The sequence below is a fragment of the Hippocampus bargibanti genome, linkage group LG05, assembly GCF_051943395.1.
Source record: "Hippocampus bargibanti isolate YZ-2025 linkage group LG05, ASM5194339v1, whole genome shotgun sequence".
Taxonomy (NCBI): Eukaryota; Metazoa; Chordata; class Actinopteri; order Syngnathiformes; family Syngnathidae; genus Hippocampus; species Hippocampus bargibanti.
The window spans coordinates 28341513-28357244 of NC_142738.1; the positions used below are offsets into that span (position 1 = coordinate 28341513).

Consider the following 15732-nt stretch of genomic DNA (forward strand, 5'->3'; position numbering starts at 1 on the left):
TAATCCAAATTAACAGAAGTTTTTCAACTTCTTCGAATGCCCGAGACCGTTGCTTTGACAGCACAGAAACACCTTTTGCAACAGACGCACCTTTGATGGCTTCTCTGTTGCGTAGTATGGTAGCAATGGGTGACCCACTGTATTTGATATTCGCTGACACAAATTCCCAGCATACAAATCTGCCCATTTCCAACAGAGCTTGGGCGCCATCTTCTGCATTTTCTGGGATGCTACACATCGGTCCTGATGCCTCAAAATGACCCGGAAGAACTTCTTTAATCGATTGCAAACATTCATGCGTTCCTCTTCAGAACTATTTGAATCATATTCATAACTGGATGAATAACAAGAAAGCATCTTCTCCGAATCTGAACCCAGTGTTTTGATTCTCGAGCAAGGCAAGACGTCTTGGCGTGACGTCACGAACTGGGGCCCGGACTTTCTGAAAATGCCCAATTTGCAGCTCAATTTTTAGCAGTTTTAGCACACTTTAAGTCATTTTTATTGGTGTTTTGCATTTGACTAAAAATATCAGCCTGTGTGTTTTGGGTATTTTAGATGCTATACAACGTTTTTCTGATGTCAGTTAGGAAACCAAAAAAATGGTGTCGGTTGTCCTTTAAATAAAAAAAAAGTTTATAAAAAAGCAAAGCATGAAATAAAGGATACTGCTACTTGTCTTGCTTTGGCTATGACGAGGTTCTCCATCATTTGATGTTGGAGCGACAGTGTCTGCACGAGAAAATAGACAACGCGTGTATACAAACGCTAGCGGACCATGTAAACCATCTCGAACTAAAATATCCAGAATCACCCCTGATCATTTTGGATGATTTTAATCAAACACGTTTGAACCGTGAACTTCCCAAATATAAGCAGCATATTGACTGTTTCACCAGAGGAGAAAACATTCTAGATCATTGTTACACAGCACTCAAAGGCGCATACCGGTCTGTTGCGCATGCAGCATTGGGTCTTTCTGACCACTATTTAATCCACTTAATTCCCACATACCAACAGAAACTCAAATGTGTAAAACCGGTAGTCAAGACAGTTAAAACATGGACAGATGAAGCAAAGTTATCGCTACAAGAATGCTTAGATTGCACTGATTGGAGCGTCTTTGAAACTTCAACGGGCACATTGGATGAATACACAGACACTGTAACATCATACATCAGTTTCTGTGAGGACATGTGTGTACCAACAAAGTCCTTCCGCTCATTCAACAACAACAAGCCATGGTTCACTCCCAAACTCAGGCAGTTTAGGAAAGAGAAAGAATCCGCATTTAAAAGCGGCAATCGAGCAGTTTACAAACTCGCCCGAAACAGGCTGACGAAGGAAATTAACATCGCAAAGAAAAGTTATGCGGAGAGGCTTAACAAACAGTTCTCCGCTAACGACTCTGCATTGGTGTGGAATGGCCTGAAAGCAATAACAAATTATCGTTTACCTTCCCCCCAAGCAGTGTACAACAATGGTATGGCTGATGAGTTAAATACATACTTTTGCCGATTTGAAAAGGACACCACCATTTCCCCGGTCTGCCCACCATTACGAGAAACTACCGTATCTCCGCCCTCTGCCCTACAGATCCACGAACTGGACGTTAGACGGCTCTTCAAGCAGCAAAAGATCAAGAAAGCTGCAGGACCTGACAGAGTGTCCCCCTCCTGCCTGAGAGTCTGCGCTGACCAGCTGGCTCCGGTCTTCACACAAATCTTCAACAGATCCCTGGAGCAGTGTGAAGTCCCATCCTGCTTCAAACAGTCTACTATCGTCCCAGTTCCAAAGAAACCAGCACCCTCGGGATTGAACGACTATAGACCTGTCGCTCTGACGTCTGTGGTCATGAAGTCCTTTGAACGCCTCGTGCTGAACCACCTAAAGAACATCACCGGACCTCTGCTAGATCCTCTTCAGTTTTCCTACCGGGCAAACAGGTCTGTGGAGGATGCAGTCAACATCGGACTGCACCACATCCTCGACCACCTTGACAACACAGGAACCTACGCAAGGATCCTGTTTGTGGACTACAGCTCTGCGTTCAATACCATCATCCCAGAACTCCTCATCCCCAAACTTCTCCAGCTTGGTGTGTCCCCCACGATCTGCCAGTGGACCCTCAGCTTCCTGACAGGACGGACACAACAGGTCAGACTGGGAAATATATCATCCACAACACGAACCACGAGCACTGGAGCCCCGCAGGGATGCGTCCTCTCTCCATTGCTCTTCTCTCTCTACACGAACGACTGCACCTCAACGCACCCAGCTGTCAAATTCATAAAGTTCGCAGACGACACCACGGTCATCGGTCTCATCAAAGACGGCGACGAGTCTGCGTACCGACAACAAGTGGAGCAGCTGGAGCTCTGGTGCAGCCGTCACAACCTGGAGCTGAACACGCTCAAGACAGTTGAGATGATGGTGGACTTCAGGAAACATCCATCACCACAGCTACCCCTCACACTATCCAACTGCCTGGTGTCAACCGTTGAGACCTTCAAGTTCCTGGGAATCACAGTCTCCCAGGACATGAAGTGGGAGGTCAACACCAACTCTATCCTGAAAAAGGCCCAACAGAGAATGTACTTCCTGAGGCTGCTAAAGAAGCATGGCCTGCCAGAGGAGGTGCTGCAACATTTCTACACGGCTGTCATCGAATCCATCCTGTGTTCTTCCATCACCGTTTGGTTCGGGGCCGCCACAAAAATGGACAAAATCCGACTTCAATGGACAGTTAGGACGGCGGAAAAAATCATTGGCACCGCCCTACCCACTCTCGAGGACTTGCACACTGCAAGAATCCAAACTAGGGCGCGGAAAATCCTACTGGACCCTCCGCACCCTGCCCACCACCTTTTCCAGCTACTCCCCTCAGGCAGGCGCTACCGATCCATGCGCACCAAATCCAGCAGACATTTAAACAGCTTCTTCCCCCAAGCCATTAACTCTTTGAACTCTTTCAACAGTAGCCAAAATGGAACTGTATAGTGCCACTTAGCAGTTTTTTTGACAACGATACTAGTGCAGCGTGTTCTACCGGAAACAAATTCCTTGTGTGTCCTACATACTTGGCAATAAAGATGATTCTGATTCTGATTCATTGAGGACTGACAAACAAAGTATCTGGGAGTACAAAATGTGAGATAGTAACTGAAAATGTTTCGGACAAGTGTAAGAAACAAGTAAAAGAAAAGCATGTAAGTGATGTATATATTTGCAATGGCCAAATCACCTTTTTTTTGCCACCCAAACCCATATACCAAGTCCCAAGTAATTTCCCCTTATCAACTCAGGTGTCTCACACGCACGCGCACGCGCACACGCACACGCACACGCACACGCACACGCAGACGCACACGCGCATACCCACACCCACATTTACTAAAGATGTCTTCTGAAAAGCCTGCCTTGGCTTGGGCCTTGCCAGACGTGCCTCATAATTGGTTTGTAATTTCTGATTTAGACGTGAGGCTTCCTCAATGGGCATCAATTCCCTGAAGTATGCACAGAAACACGGGTAATAATGTCATCTTAACATCCAGTATGAACAGTGAAATACACAACCGAGGTCACATGTCATGGTTTTGTGATTAAATGAAAAAAAGACTTGACCTATAAAATACTTATCTCAATGCATTTAATTTGTGATGCATGTGTAGTTACCCTGTACTTTAATGAAAATTCTGGGAATTTTAAAAATATGCTACATTAACGTCAGAACATAAATTCATGATGCCTTAGAAAAAAAATGAATATCATGTATGGCTCACGTGAGCTTGGAGGACTGCATTCATACGTCTCGGCAATGACTCAATTAACTTCTTGATGAAGTCATCTGGAATGGCAAAGAAAGCAGTCTTGCAGGACTCCCAGAGTTCATCAAGATTCTTCGTTTGCATCTTCCAAGCCTCTTTCTTCATTTTACCCCAGACATGTCCAATAACCTTCATGTCTGGTGACTGGGCTGGTCAATCCTGGAGCACCTTGACCTTCCTTGGTTTCAGGAACTTTCATGTTGAGGTGGAAGTATGAGAAGGAGCACCATCCTGCTGCAGAATTTGCCCTCTCTTGCGGTTTAGGATGTAATGGGCAGCAAGAATTTCTTGATACTTCATGCACACACCCATACTGGATGTAACACCAAACCATGATTTTTCCTTCACCAAACTTGACTGTTATCTGGGTGAATCTTGTGTCCTTGCAGGTTCCAACAGGTCTTCTGCAGTATTAGCGGCGATTGGGATGCAGTTCAACGGACGATTCATCAGAAAAATCAACCTTCTTCCACTTTTCCACTGTCCATCCTTTCTGCAAGCTGTGGGCCTTGCAAATGCAACACGATTGTTTGGTTGTCTTCTGTTTAATGCTGGTTTCTGAGCACTAACTCGGCCATGGCGACCACTGCGTGAGAGAATTCGACAAAGTGTTCTTGTAGATACAGGGTTTTCTCCGCTGCAGTTGAAAAAGGGCTGGCCTTGGACTGGCGAAGCTACAAACGGTCCTCTGGAACAGTTGTCTTATGGGTCTGCCTGACCTGGGCTTGTCATGAACGTCACCGGTTTCTTCAAATCTTTGTCTTATCCTCTCCACTTGACGTTAGGACACATTAAAGATGTCTGCCACCTCAGTGTCACTCTTGGTCTTCAGGCTCTTGATGATCATTGCCGAGACGTATGGATGCAGTCCTCCTAGCTCACGGGAGCCATACATGATATTCATTCTCTTTCTAAGGCATCATGACTGGCATTATTGTAGCATATTTGTGTATTCAAACTGAAATACAGTGAGACCTCAATTTACGAACACCTTATCTTACGAACTTTTCGTCTTACGAACGTCAAATTTATGAAAATTAAACCTTGAAATATGCACTACTTGTCGCGAAGCGCCGTACTGGGATTCACTGCGTCACTCGTCATGGTGAAGCAGCCGCAGGAGTTGTCATCTGAGGAGGAGGCGATTACTGCAGCATCTACAGAAATGTTGGCAAAGTGGAATGAATTGCAGGTTTTTAATCGAACAGTTCCATCAAGAAAAGACTGTGGCTATGAGAGTCATCAACATGATGAACGATACTGTGATGCCTCAGTTTCGCAAGACCTTACAAGTCAGAAAGCAACAGGTGTCAATTAAAAGGTATTTAATCATCAAAAATGATGAGGAGTCTCCAAAGAAGCAAAGAGAAGCCACACCAGAGGTTAAGTTACCAACAGTCCTTATGGAAGGTGACTCTCCTTCCATAAGCCATCAACGACCATCAAGGTAAGGCATCAAGGTGAATAAAACTTTATTTTACAGCAATTTTTTTTTCTTTAATTACAGTCCTCATGTAATGTGCCTCTCTTTCTAAACAGCAATTCCCTCTGACCTTCGGCCTCCAACACCATTCCATCAAGCCATCAATAACCATCATAAAAGTAAATAAAACAACTTTATTTACCGATCCATGCGCACCAAATCCAGCAGACATTTAAACAGCTTCTTCCCCCACGCCATTAACTCTTTGAACAGTAGCCCAAATGGAATTGTATAGTGCCTCTTTGCAATTTCTTTGCTGATGATACTAGTGCACCGGGTTCGACCGGAAACAAATTCCTTGTGTGTTCTACATACTTGGCAATAAAGATGATTCTGATTCTGATTCTGATTATTTTATAGCACAGTTTATTTCTTTTATTACAGTCCATATGGAATGTGACTCTCTTTCCAAACAGCAATTCCTATTGACCTCAGACCTCCAACGCCATTCCATCAAGCCATCAATGACCATCACAAATGTAAATAAAGTGACTTTATTATACAGTGCAGTGTATTTCTTTCATTACAATACAATAGCACATTTATTTTACATAGAATAAGGTATGCTGTGTGTAGTTTTAAGGCTTATTTAGTTGAAAAGTATATTTTATTGAAACCTGGGAACGGATTATTCCCATTTTAATGGTTTCCTATGGGATTTTTTTTTGTGATACACACTTTTTGGCTTACACACTCTGTCTGGGAACCAATTAAGTTCGTAAGCTGAGGTCTCACTGTCTATATATAATTTCTACATTATTTTTGTATGCGACAAAACTTTTGTCCAAGCAAAATCTGACCTTTCTGTCCTAATTAAATAATAAAACTCAATGAATGATACAAAACATTATTTTGGTATCATAAGCATAATCTAGAGGGCTTTGTCTTTCATATAAGCAATTTCTGATTCCAATAGCTCAACTACAAGTCACATTATTATTTGTTGTACCTACAACTTGGATAAGCTACAAGACGTCTGTGGAAGCTCTCAGTCGTACAGGAGTGGTCCATCGATGAGAAGGTTTCTTCAGCCGTCATCTGTACAAAAGTGAAGGTTTCGGACGTTTCGCCTCCTATCCAAGAGGCTTCGTCAGCGAACTAAAGTCTGACTGGTCGTATCTGCCCCATTTATATATCCCTAATGTCCAGACATGGTGGCGCCGGACACAGCTATGATAGGTCCCTACTCTCAGGTTGGGGGGGGGGGCAGGGGAACCCTCCCTGTGGCCCCACTGATTGTTCCTACATTCCTGACTAACGACTGGCCTATTACCCCCACTCCTCCTGGTATCACCTCATCAGCATAACGACCCTCATCAGCATTGCGAAAGTTGCCTAACCTGTTTTGCCTAAGCAGGCTATTGTATGAACGATCCAAATTGAACCTCACCCCACCAGACCGGTTTAATGAAGGATTTTGTTGTTTTATAAGAATCGCTTCTTTTACCCCCCTTTCAAACCATCTATGTTCTTTCGCTAAGATTTTAACCTCATTGTCGTCAAATGAGTGGTTGCTAGCTTTTAGGTGCAAATGTACTGCCGATCGAGGCCCACTAGTATTATCCCTGCGATGTTGATAAAGTCTTTTTTTGAGAATTTGTTGAGTCTCCCCAATGTACTGCTCTTTACAATTTTCATTCTTACAATGTATGGAATAAACTACATTACTTTGTTTTTCATTTGGTAGCCTATTTTTTGGATGCACTAATCTTTGCCTTAGCGTGTTTATCGGTTTGAAATAAGTAGGAATTTTATGTTGCCAAAGGACTCTTTGTAATTTTTCGGAAACTCCTGCAATGTACGGTACTGCTACTCCTCTCCTTTTTGAATCTTGAGAATTATTGGTTTCGTTGGCTATTCTTTCTTTCTGACATTGTAAGAGATAAAGAAGGTGGATGATTTTAAGTACTTGGGTTCAACTGTAAGGAGCAATGGAGAGTGTGGAAAAGAGGTGAAGAGGCGTGTCCAGGCAGGCTGGAGCGGCTGGAGAAAAATGTCAGGTGTGATGTGTGATAGAAGGGTTTCAGCTAGGATGAAAGGAAAAGTGTATAAAACGGTGGTGAGACCAGCCATGATGTTTGGACTGGAGACAGTGCCACTGAAGAAAAGACAGGAAGCATAGCTGGAGGTAGCAGAGCTGAAGATGTTGAGGTTTTCTTTGGGAGTGACCAGATTGGATAGGATCAGGAATGAGTACATTAGAGGGACAACTCATATTAGAGGCTTTGGAGAGAAAGTCAAAGAGGCCAGACTGAGATGGTTTGGACATGTCCAGAGGAGAGAGAGTGACTATGTCGGGAGAAGGTTGCTGAGCCTTGAACTGCCAGGCAGGAGACCGAGAGGAAGACCGAAGAGGAGGTTTATGGATGTGGTCAAAGAGGATATGAAGGTAGCTGGTCTGAGAGAAGAGGATGCACAAAACCGGGATAGATGGAGGACATTGATTCACTGTGGCGACCCCTGAGAGGAAAAGCCAAAAGGAAAAGAAGATATAATGTAGAGCCACTTTACATTATAAACACTGTACTACAGTGTATATTTTATTTTATTTTTAACAAAACTGTGTGTATAGGTGAGGCACACAGTTCTCCTGCCTCATGACAGGGGGTGCTGGTGATTGCAGAGATTCTTCTTGCGCCTCTTCGGCTGCAGAATAATAGAATTAGTGAGAGCAGGCTACAATAAACAGTTAGCAAGTTAAGTGCAACCATCCAGTCAAAGATGACATGAAGGTAGCTGGTGTGAGAGAAGAGGATGCACAAAACCGGGTTATATGGAGGATATTGATTCGCTGTGGCGACCCCTGAAGGGAAAAGCCGAAAGGAAAAGAAGAAGATTGTTCATCAAGTCACCGGTCTGATGACAGTCGGAATTGCTCAATGAAATATGAGACGTGCAGGCTAAGTCTAAAGGGTCAGAGGTCCTCTTTAAAAATGACTTGGCTCGTTGTAAACACTGCTCCGCAAGAGTCAACATGCGCTCCACCTCCGTTGTTCGTATTTCTTTCTCCTCTGAGGCCAGCCAGTGACAAAAATGGGGAAAGGAGACAATGATAAGTCAGTGGTGCCAATACACTTGATTCTACTGATTCGGATCATTATGAGGCTTTTGCAAATCTTGTTGATGATGAGATTTGAATCTGGTGTGTTGCAGCAGGGGGAGATCAAACACAGGACAGTGGCCCTTGAGGTTTGGAGTTTGACACCCATGCAGGTGATATGTTAAAATAGATACTCATTCATAACTTAACCAGTTGAATATCACTTGTATTTCCTCAATTAATTATTGAAATTATTTCTCACAGGGGCAGCCCAGTAGTGGAATGGTTAGCACGTCGACTTCACAGACATCACAACATCAAAAGACAGTTGGGGCATGGGGGTCGTGCCCACGCAAACGTTTGATCTCTGTGAGGTCTGCTACTTGCTGAATCATAGATCCGACTGAGAGGTGTCAACGTGTGTGTAAGTTTCAAAGTTTAAGCCAAGGGAATCAGATGACTAGTGAGGGACCGGACCAGGGGCCTGTAAATGCTTATTCACCGAGTTTTCATACTCTCCACTGCTTTGGACAGTTGATCCCAAGTACAGTGGTACCTTGGTTCTCGAACGCCTCAGTGTTCGAACAAATCTGTGTTCGAACAAAATATTCAAGATATTCTTGACCAGGGTGTTGTGGGCGTGCTCCACCCAGGGTAAGTGGAGGGCCCACGACGCAGGACTGTGGGGGCACACACACCGGAGGGCCGCCTCCAGGTCCTGGTTCTTCCTCTCCGTCTGGCCGTTGGTCTGGGGAATGTAATCCAGACGACAGGCTCGCCGACGCCCCTACGGACCGACAGAAACGTTTCCATACCTTGGATACGAACTGCGGTCCCCGGTCCGACACGATGTCCGTCGGAATCCCGTGGAGACGAACGACGTGGTTAACCAGGAGTTGAGTCGTCTCGATGGCTGACAGCAACCTGGTTAACGGGACGAAGTGGGCCGACTTCGAGAAGCAGTGCACCATGGTGAGGACGACCGTCTTGCCATGGGAGGGGGGGAGGCCTGTAACAACCCCTGGCGGCCAACAGACCGGATGGCCGCCAGGTTTTTGTGATCGGTGTAAACGGTGAAGGGGTGTTTGGCCCCCTCAAGCCAGTGTCTCCATTCTTGCAGTACCAGGACGACCGCCAACAGTTCCAGGTTTCCAACGTCATAGTTGGCTTCAGCGGGGCTGAGCCGGCGGAAGAAGGCGCATGGGCGAAGCTTCTGGTCAGTGGGGGAGCGCTGGGATAGGACGGCCCTACTCCGGACTCAGATGCATCAACCTCGACCATAAACGTGAGGTCTGGGTCAGGATGACGAAGGACTGGGGGATTGGTAAAGGCTTGGCGGAGGCGGTTGAACGCCCCCTCCGCGTCGGGCCTCCACCTGAAGGGGACCTTAGTGGACGTGAGGTTAGTGAGGGGGAGTTCCTTCTGACTATAACCGCGAATAAAGCAGCGGTAGAAATTGGCAAACCCCAAAAATCGTTGGAGCCATTTGCGCGTCTTCGGGGTTGGCCACTCTACCACCGCTTTGGTTTTTGCGGGATCGGCCCAGAGCTGCCCCTGCTCCACGACGAACCCCAGAAAAGACAGAGAGCTACATGGAACTCGCACTGCAGATTTAGAAAAAATGAGAATATGGAGCAGTCATTCTCAGCACAAAAGACTGAAAACATGTATACAGTCGGAACAGGACTGATCAAGGACGACTTTCTTCACTGGCAGTGATCTCCATTGAGACAGAGTCTTGGACTTCATTTATCAGTAAAGGTAACACGATAATAATGTTTTTGTAATTCTTTTTTCTATGCTACTGTTTGTATACAGTAAATAAAGAATGCTGACATGCCATTTTAAACAAAAGACGTTAACTGTTGCCAATAAAATGGTGAATAAGCTACTCTGTGTAATTCATGTTTGTAAATCTGACTGTGATAACGTCAGTGCCTCACCAGCCATGAACCTCACCGCACGTCACTGCCACCTGGCATGTCAAAATACTAACTGAATGTTTAACCGTAGTCGTCAATAGAGCCTGCAATAACAACTTTGTCACCAGGCTGAGTTGAAAACGACATTGTGTCTGTTTCCTCCATCCAGATGAATTGTAACTTTAGCCATTTTCATGGCAGAAGGCTCTTCTGGTCAGCGTTAGCCATTTAATGTTTTATTTTGTATGTACTGTCGTTTCAGTTTGCTCTTTCTTCTTTGTTGTTTTTTTTTTATCGTTGCAGAATAAAAATAAATGCTGCCACCTGGTGCAGACATTTCGGTACTCTTCTTTTTCCTTCTTCTTCTTCTTCTTCTTCTTATTATTATTATTATTATTATTAATATTATTATTATTATTATTATTATTATTATAGTTTGATGGTTCTCTTTATTTGTAAGTGGGTTCGTTGTCAGATCTCCCAGGCAGGTGACGCGCAGAGCTTGATCGCGGCGTGGAGTCGAGCAAGTCGTGCTGTGCAACTCCGTGCGATGCTGAGCAGGTCTCTGCGAGCGGTGTGTCTGTCTGGGTCTGAGTCCGAGATGAGTCTGAGTATCTCTGTCCCATGACAGCTGCTTTTATACCATTTTCAAGCATGTGATATGCGTCAGGGTGAGACGCACATCAAGGAGATCAAGGATTTGAAAGACATTAAAGCGGCGGTGCGCACCAGTGATGCCACAATACCTCGATTCTCGACCATAATCCATTCCAGAACGTTGTTCGAAAAGCAATTTGTTCGAACACCGAAACCATTTTCCCATTACAAATAATGTAAATCGTTTTAATCTGTTCCAACACCCTGAATGTTTACCTTTTTAGTACAGCATTTTATACATTATTTTATGCATGAAATTGCACATTAAAATGCTGACCAACACATAAAAAGCAATGTATATCTCAGAAAATGTGAAGCAAAATGGCAAAGACACAAATAACATAAACATAAATGTAACCCAGGCTAATTGTACATTCGTAAAGAAAAGAATTATGAATAGGATTTTTTTACCTTTGTGGTGGTTAGCAGAAGGCGCAGGTGGACGGAAGAGGGAAATTTATTGTTTGGAAGGAGAGTCCCCTTCCATAAAAACTTCGGGGAGCTCTTCTGTCTGAGGGGTGCTCACACGTTCAAATCTCTTTGCTACGGATGACTCGGCTACAGGATGTTCTTTTCTCTTAAAATATCTATCCAATGACACTTGCTCTCACTCCCATAGCCACATCACTAGTGATCGACCAATCGATCTCCATGGTACTATTGGTAGATCGCAGGACAAGGTGATGTGACATTGTCAGGAACTGACGTTTAACAAATCAAGTGGAGTTATTTTGAAAAAACTCGCCATCAGCCATCCCTTTATTTGATTGATACACCGGAGAACCAATCAATTGACATCTCTTTGAGAGACTCACTGCGAGCTCAAACAACGGCCCTTCGTTGTGAACAAGGATGTCGTTAGTTACATCCTAATTTTTCGGCGGTTTTTCCCCTTAAACGTAAGATAGAGTATGAAAAAGTGGAAGAAGTAAGATGAAAAAACGTATCACTTTCATACGGAATGAGAGGACGACTTTTTTTCACGATGACATTTCCAAGTGCGGTTGTCTCGTCTGCCAGTTATCAGAGTGAACTCAGGTAATGGCAAACAATTGACATAATTATGTTGTGTTGTGCGGATATACAAATGCGGATATACATCAACATAAATTGCAATAATCTTCACTATATTTATCAATAAATATAATGAGTAGATCATTTTGACTTGGTCATTTCAAAAGTAGCTCCCTTGCTGAAAAAAGTGTGAGCACCCCTGCCCTAGCCAGATCAGACACTCGCACACCTCCTTCATATTTTGCTATTATTTCTTTCTTAAACGCAATAGTTGTACACACTACTTTTCTTTTTTCACTTACTTCGTACACCTATATGCGAGAGCAAAACGCAGCACGTGCGCAAGCGACAACAGTTGGTCACGAAGTGAACGATACAGCCGTACGCCGCTCAGCATTCCACCCTCGCGTACGCACTCACGCATCGTCTCACGCATCGTACCTATTGTTGTTCGAACTACGAAGCAAGAATTTCTCGAATATTTTCTTCGGACTCTGATTTGTTCGAACTGTGAGTCGTTCGAAAACCGAGGTTCCACTGTATATACATATCCCTACTGTCCAGAGGTGGCGGTGCCAGACCTCTGCTCTCATAGGTCCCTGCTTTAAGGTTGGGGGGAGCAGAGGACTATTTCCCAAATCTTGTATCTACAAATCCATGATGATGATGATGATGATGATGATGATGATTATTATTATCTCATCTCATCTCATTTTCCGTACCGCTTATTCCTCATTAGGGTCGCGGGGGTTGCTGGTGCCTATCTCAGCTGTCTTCGGGCACGAGGCGGGGGACACCCTTAATTGGTTGCCAGCCAATCGCAGGGCACACAAAGACATACAACAGACACTCTCACACTCACACCTAGGGACAATTTGGAGTGGTCAATCTGCCTGCCATGCATGTTTTTGGAGTGTGGGAGGAAACCGGAGGACCCGGAGAAAACCCACGCGGGTCCGGGGAGAACATGCAAACTCCACACAGGGAGGCCGGACCGGGACGCGAACCGGCGACCTCTGCACTGTGAAGCCGGTGTGCTAACCACTCGACTACCGGGCCGCCCCTATTATTATTATTATTATTATTATTATTATTATTATTATTATTATTATCAGCTTTGTTGTTGTTGTATTATTGTGGTTGTAAATTTTACATCGATTCTGCATTTGAGGAAGGTGTGAAGTTGAATATTTGTGACCTCCAACCAGTAAAAGTGCACTGAAACTGGAACCGTACCGAAATGTCTACACCACAAATGGAAGGTCAAAGGTGGACGTCAAACGGGTTCCCCTATTTCAGACATATCCAGCTCCAGGCCTGGAGTGTCACTGTCCTGCTTGTTTTCCATCTGACCTGGCTGCAACACACCTGATTCAGATGATGAGGTCATCAGCGAGCTCTGAAGCAGCATCAAAGCGGTCCTGAAGATTTGAATCAGATGCGTTGCTCCTGGGAGAGCTGGAAAACAGGACAGCAGCCATTGAGGAACGATTCAATGACCAGCTTCACTCTGACATCGGTCGCCAATGGTGACACCAACAGAAATACAGAACTGGTAAAAAAAAAAAAAAATCACAGGATGTTAATCATGTGTCTTTATTGTTAGAACAATCCGAGTGGCATTAATTGGATTTCACATTGTCAACAAATGCATCATTATTTTTCTGTTTGTGATGTAGGGAATGAGATGCCCATTTCACGGTAAGATTAGACTCTAATGTATTAAAAGCTCTAATCATTAGAACATAGTCATCAAATGGTGAGTATAGTTTTTGCTTTTTTGAATGTTGCTGTGCCAATGACCATTTTGTGTTTGGGAGCCTTTTAACTGAGCGAGTTGCTTGTTCTGTAGCCACAAAGGGACATAAGTCTTCTTGTGCCGGTCCCAAGCCCGGATAAATACAGAGGGTTGTGTCAGGAAGGGCATCCGACGTAAAAGCTTGGCCAAAACAAACATGCGGATCAAACCACTAAAGATCGAGGACAATGATTTGCCATGGCGACCCCTTGAAGGGAAAAGCCGAAAGGCAAGGAAGATTTTTCTGTCATCCCAAATTGCGTTAACTGGTTGTTTCAATAGATGTCGCTATTATGTAAACCGGTAGCGCCAAACGTCGAAGAAGAAATCATAATTTCCGGAATGTAATGTTTACAGCTGGCAGTGCTCGAGTGATGATTGAGTGACAAATCTTTTATCTATCGAATTAGATGTTACACGAGCAGGGATTCCCCGAGGTAAGCATTGATACAAGATGCATACGACAATGTTTACCGAGACGCAATTGTCAAGTGGGCATTAATAGGGAAAGCACCTGGGAACACTGCTGTAACGTTACTGAGTGTCCCGAGTCAGTCTCCAAACTGAAACCATGGCGTTTTAATGGAAATGAAGCCCGCATTTATTCGGCTTATAGAAATACATTTATAGTATCATACCACCATACACCGTAGTTGAAAAATACATTCGATTGCCATTGATGTATATTAATGAGATCTTGACCAATGAGCATGATCAACGCATGAAAAGTTGGCGAACCCATTCCAAGTTTTGGACGAACGTGAACTGAACGCAATGTATTTCTACCCGATGAACGTTTGTGTATTCTGGCGTGTATTTTTTTTTTTTTTTGAAGCAGTGTTCATTTTTGTAAAGGAGTGCCAATTTTCTAGAGACTAGAAATCCCGACTGAACACTCCGTTCAGGCCAGCCTCCACAGTCCACACCTATAATTGGTGTCAAGGCAGCAGTAACAGCGATTTTTAATACATGTACTCTGCACTACGTTACCCCTCAAAATATAAGTTGTTTAACGAACGGTACTCCGTTATCTGGAGAGCCAAGTCCTCTCTATCTGTTTTACATTGTTGTGTGTATTATTGTAGTTTAACTGTTTTCTTAACTTCTTTGTTACAACTGCAGTTGTTGTGAACGTGCTATATAAATTGGGTATTTTGTAACACTCCCTGCTCCAACATGCCTGATTCATTTGCTCTCAATTGTTTCAGCCCCAACCGAGCTTGCTGATGACCTGGTCTTTTGAATCAGGAATGTTGAAATAAGGAGGAATCTGAAACAGGGAGGATACTGCCTTCAAGGAACCGTAGTTCCCCGCCCCTAAATGAATGCATGCTCATCAGTGGTCAGAATTTAAAATACAGTGATACCTTGGCTTACGAACGTAATTTGTTCCCAGAAAGTGTGTGACGCGAAAAGTGTGTATTCCAAACATTAATTTACCACAGGAAACCATTAAAATGAGAATAATCCTTTAAAGGACAACCGACGTCTCCGGACAAGTTGTGTCCATAATTTGTAAAATCGCTTCAAATGACTTCTAATGAGCGTATTTTACAAAGATTCCACTGCATATTACATATTAAGACTTGTGCTGAATATTCCGTAAGTCTTGTTTTTGAGTTGGTGACGAGTCCTCACCCGACGTCACTGAAGGAACGCCCCTGACGGAGAAAGGACATACCTTGCATCACCTCAATGCATTTTGCGGTACTTTGTTTGGTCTGAAAACTTCGTGTTGATCCGTGTTGATGGCGAAATTAGAAGGAAAACACATAAATAATGCGATGGTGAATTGCTGTGTGTTGCGCCAAGACTTCCACAGTGTATTTGATGTTCGCTTACAAAACGTCCCAGGAGACAATTTCCACTGAGCTTTGTCGCCCTCTTCTGCCTTTTTTGGGCACTGTGAGTACTAAAGAGTTTGTCACTACATTTCTCCAGATGCATCAAAATGACCGCAATAAATTGTATAATCGATTGAAAACATGTAT

General features: G+C 44.0%; 1 protein-coding gene across 12 annotated transcripts in view; it reads left to right on the forward strand.

The window, feature by feature from the left end:
- Nucleotides 1-14073: 14073 nt before the first annotated feature.
- The window catches only part of znf276 (zinc finger protein 276), a 39177-nt gene continuing 37518 nt past the window's right edge, over nucleotides 14074-15732 (forward strand). For all 12 annotated transcript variants that reach the window (XR_016115108.1, XR_016115109.1, XR_016115110.1 and 9 more), the window contains exon 1: nucleotides 14074-14178. The gene's annotated coding sequence lies outside the window, so the exon portion shown is untranslated. The remainder of the gene's footprint in view (nucleotides 14179-15732) is intronic.